The sequence below is a fragment of the Oncorhynchus keta genome, chromosome 34, assembly GCF_023373465.1.
Source record: "Oncorhynchus keta strain PuntledgeMale-10-30-2019 chromosome 34, Oket_V2, whole genome shotgun sequence".
Lineage (NCBI taxonomy): Eukaryota > Metazoa > Chordata > Actinopteri > Salmoniformes > Salmonidae > Oncorhynchus > Oncorhynchus keta.
Window position 1 is genome coordinate 20,726,613 of NC_068454.1, and position 5,336 is coordinate 20,731,948.

Below are 5,336 nucleotides of genomic sequence, written 5' to 3' on the forward strand. Positions count from 1 at the left end.
CGGACCAGATAGTAGGCATCCGGAGGTCGAGCTTGGTGAACACTGTGGCACCATGGAGGGTGGCAAAGCAGAACTGACGAGTGGCAATGGTTACTTATTCTTCACAGTGATATTATTCATCCCACAGAAGTCTATGCACGGCCTCAGCGACCCATCCTCTGTCTTTACAAAGAAAAATCAGCATATACGTCATCAGATACATCATCAGAGAGCGCAACAGAACATTGTACTGTCTACACTCGGTTTGTTGTTTATACTAAAACATTTTAATTAAATCGTTTTTAATCCAAGCTAAAGTTTTGTTGCTAAGGACTCCACGATGCGGTTAGCCTTTACAGCTGGGACTGCAAGTTTGTGTTCCTGTTTTTGCGTGGATCCCGCGAGTGCTAGCTGGCTGTACTACAGACAACTGTTGTCGTCGTGGGAAAGACTCATTGTTATCTTTTCGTAAAACAACTAGTTGCAGTAAAGAGCCAAACTGGATACTAAGGAGATCCTGAGGAAAATCGACGAGTACCAACAGCTTTACGCTATGGAGGAACAACATACTCCATCATGGAAAGATCCGACCACCTCACAAAATAACTTTAACCTGAAAAAGAAAAGAAAAACAGATTCAGATACAGACAATGTACTTACCATTGAGGTAGAGGCTAGTGCTATGGCTGGAATCCATGCAACACTGGAAAAGTTGTGTGAGGTGAGAGGGCTGGAATGAGGATGCCCTTCAGGGAGCATGTCAGCAAGCATGAGACCATCAAGGATGAGTTGGTGTCCAGGGATGAGCCTGATGGACTCGAGGAGCTCATTTTCCTTGCTATCCGTATCGACATCAGTCTCCGTGAGTGTCGGAGGGCGAGGGCACGTAGGGTTGCATGCCCCATCACTACATCTGCTTCTTTGCTTGGTCCTCCTCCGACTGCCTCCCTTTCCAAGTCTCTTCCAGAACCTGAATCCATGTGGCTTGGCCGGGCCCGTCTCATCTGAGGGGAGGCAGCTGCGAATCCGCACTGGAAGCTGCCTATACTGTGACCAGGTTGGTGATGCATTCGAAACCTTTGATCATGATGTCCTTCTGGAAAGACTGGAGAGTTGAGTTGGCCTCTCCAGTCCCGTTCTAAATTGGTTTAGGACCAATTTAACTTGTTGAGAGTTTATTGAACATTACTCAGAGAAAATGCATATCACAGGTGTCTGTGTTAAGTTTATAACTGTTAAGTTTATATATATATTACTCCTTGGCAGCATCATCAGAAAGCACAGAATTGATTTTCACTGCTACACAGACAACACCCTCCAACTAAATCAAGACAAGACGGAGGTACTAATCGTTGGAGTCAAAGCACAGAGAGAATCTGGCCGCACGTTTTAATTCACGGCCAATAAAGATCAAACGGCAGGTAAACATTCCGGATCACACATATTAGGAATGTGACCAAAATAGCTTTTTATACCTGAGGAATATTGCCATGGTGTGGACATTTCTTCCTCAGGCTAATACAGAGAGACTCATCCATGCTTTTATAACAAGCAGACTTGACTACTGTCTGGTCTACCCAAGAAAGCCATTGGTCAACTGCATTAGAATATATTTTAAGATTCTTCTATTGGTTTTTAAATCAATCCACGATTGTACATCCCAATATATTTCAGACCTGCTTTTGAGTTATGTACCCTGTAGGTCCCTCTGGTCTTCTGGCACTTGCCCTAACTACCCAAAAGCCTAGGACCAGGAGGCATGGAGACGCAGCCTTTAGTTATTATGCCCCCAGCCTCTGGAATAGCCTGCCAGAGAACCTGAGGGGGGCTGAAACTGTGGACATGCTGATTTTAAACGAGATATTAAAAAAAAAAAACTTTTCTAGCTTTGCTTTCTCTTTGGGTGCTTTTTAGTTGTTCAGTTTTGATTCTTATTCTTTGTTTTTTTATCCTCTTATGTATGTTGTGTAGTAAATATTTAAGTTTTTATTGACTCTTTTCATTCTTTTTAAATCATAGTCTTAAATGTGTTGTATTAATAAATCTGGATTTTATGTTAGTGACGGTGTTGTATCAAAAGAGGTCCAAGTTCAAAACTCATCGTCGGCGTGTTTATCCAGCTGAATGATTCTTTGGCGGTCTGAGTGATAGTTATGTTGATTTCTTGAATGTCTAAGAGTGTTGTAGTTCTGTAGATTGTCTGTGAGAAGGAATTGGAAAGGTTCAAAGGAGAAAATTATTGATCTCTTCTTGGTTGATGTGTTCATTTGACGAGGCTCTCTTAAAATGGTGATATCTTGTCCAAGAGCTGTGTAAAATAACACAGTGCACGAACACCTCCGTGACAAGTTTGACTCAAGGAGCAGTGTCCATCCCGTTCATGAATGTGCTTCCCTTTTCATGAACTGTGGTTGAGGGTTTACAATCGAGTTCATAGCTGATGTAAATGACACATGATGTTTGTGCACTAAAAGGAGCAGTTGGACCTATAACCCTGATGTAAAGACTTACCTATAACCCTGATGTAAAGACCAGGGGTCGGGAGTAACTGATTAGACGTCATCCTTTACAAAAGAACAGTAACTGTAATCCGTTACGGTGGCTTGCAAGCCGAAGAACACCATCCCAACCGTGAAGCACAGGGTGGCAGTATCATGTTGTGGGGGTGCTTTGCTGCAGGAGGGACTGGTGCACTTCACAAAATAGATGGCATCATGACGGCGCAAAATTAGGTTGATATATTGAAGCAACATCTCAAGACATCAGTCAGGAAGTTAAAACTTGGTCGCAAATGGGTCTTCCAAATGGATAATGACCCCAAGCATACTCCCAAAGTTGTGGCAAAATGGCTTAAGGACAACAAAGTCAAGGTATTGGAGTGGCCATCACAAAGCCCTGACCTCAATCCCATCGAAAATCTGTGGACAGAACTGAAAAATTGTGTGCAAGCAAGGAGGCCTACAAACCTGACTCAGTTACACCAGCTCTGTCAGGACGGATGGGCCAAAATTCACCAAACTTATTGTTGGAAGCTTGTGGAAGGCTACCCGAAACGTTTGACCCAAGTTAAACAATTTGAAGGCAATGCTACCAAATACTAATTGAGTGTATGTAACCTTCTGACCCACTGGGAATGTGATGAAAGAAATTAAAGCTGAAATAAATCACTCTCTCTACTATTATTCTGATATTTCACATTCTTAAAATATAGTGGTTATTCTAACTGACCTAAGAATTGTGAAAAACTGAGTTTAAATCTATTTGCACACACACACACACACACACACACACACACACACACACACACACACACACACACACACACACACATACACACATACATACATACATACATACATACATACATACATACATCAATTGAAGAATATAACTTATAAATGTCTCATGAGCTTAGTTCAACTGTCACACTCCACGAGAACCCAAAATATAAGCTTGTTTTTCTCCAATGTTTGTAATGTTGTAAATGTAAACAAACACTGTATAGCCTCATAACATGGTTAAAACAATACTTTTTTATATCATGGATGGTCAGTCCTTGCATCCATAGCTCTTTCTATTAATCTGGTTACATTTATTCAGGCCCATCCCTCAGCTTTATACCAAAACAGAGGCGGGGCGAAGATTTTGTTATTGTTTCATCTGTGGATTTGCACTTTAAACAGCAGCATATTATCAAGATATCAATGTGTCACCAATGTGTCACCAACAGACAGCAAATGTATTTTTCTATAGCAAAAGGCATTTAGATTTCACATGTAAATAGCACTTTCAGTTGCTCTAAAAGCATGAGCACAGCATTTATTTTTCAATTAGAATCAATGAGGCCCATGGGGCCCAATCAGTCCTCCATGACAACGAAATCATAAACAACAGAGCTGACTAATAAGACCTGAGCATAACCACAAAACCATTTGGTAGTTACTGTCTGCAACCGTACGGACTCGGGAGAGGCGAAGGTCGAAAGACATGCGTCCTCCGAAACACAACCAAGCCGCACTGCTTTTTAACACAGTGCGCATCCAACCCGGAAGCCAGCCACACCAATGTGTTGGAGGAAACACTGTACACCTAGCAACCTGGTCATCGTGCACTGCGCCCGGCCCACCACAGGAGTCACTAGTGCACGATGAGACAAGGATATCCCTGCAGGCCAAACCCTCCCTAACCACCTTAGGCCAATTGTGCGCTGCCCCATGGGCCTCCCGGTCGCGACAGAGCTCGAACCCAGAATCTCTGGTGGCACAGCTTTAGGCCACTGCGCCACCCGGGAGGCCCTTTGATAGACTAGTTTTTAATGTAAAGATATAATTTAATCGTATTATTATATATAGTAGAAAGAGATGGGTTAGAAGAAGCCTACATAACCAACCCATAAAGTAACCTTTAACATCCATATATGTTCAGCTATGTAAGTTTTAACATTGATTTACCCAGGCAATAGATGTCATTCAATTGGCAACATATATTTGTGTCTTCTTCTAATGCCTCTTAAGGGCAGATTACATTACTGAGTTTGGGTAATCCAAAAGTTGTTAGTGATTACTATTTTGGACAGGTAACTAGTAACAGAATACATTTAGAAAGTAACCTACCCTGCCCTGTCCCTTTGTCTCAGTGATATAATGAAAAACTTCACAAAAACCTTACTGTAATTTTATTTTTGACTAAGCAACCTTAAAATCAATACAAAAACACATTATGGTTTATCAAAACATTTGTGTCACGCCCTGGTCGAAGTATTTTGTGTTTTTCTTCATGTATTTGGTCAGGCCAGGGTGTGACATGGGTTTTTGTATGTGGTGTGTAGCATAGTGGGGTTGTAGCTTAGTGGGGTGTTCTAGGAAAGTCTATGGCTGTCTGAAGTGGTTCTCAATCAGAGGCAGGTGTTTATCGTTGTCTCTGATTGGGAACCATATTTAGGCAGCCATATTCTTTGGTTGTATTGTGGGTGATTGTCCTGAGTGTCTTGATGTCCTTGTTTGATGTTAGTTGACACAAGTATAGGCTGTTTTTGGTTTTCGTTTATTGTTTTTGTAGTGTTCGTGTTTAGTCGTGTTTACGTTTGTCTAAATAAACATGGATCGCAATCGACACGCTGCAGTTTGGTCCGACTCTTCTTCACCATATGAAAACCGTGACAATTTGGTAATAAAATGGTAGGATTATGATGATACAAAGTCATTTCCAAAGTACATACAGTGGCAAGAAGAAGTATGTGAACCCTTTGGAATTACCTGGATTTCTGCATAAATTGGTCATCAAATTTATGATCTTCATCGAAATCACAACAATAGACAAACACAGTTCTTAATTAACTGATAACACACAACCAATGA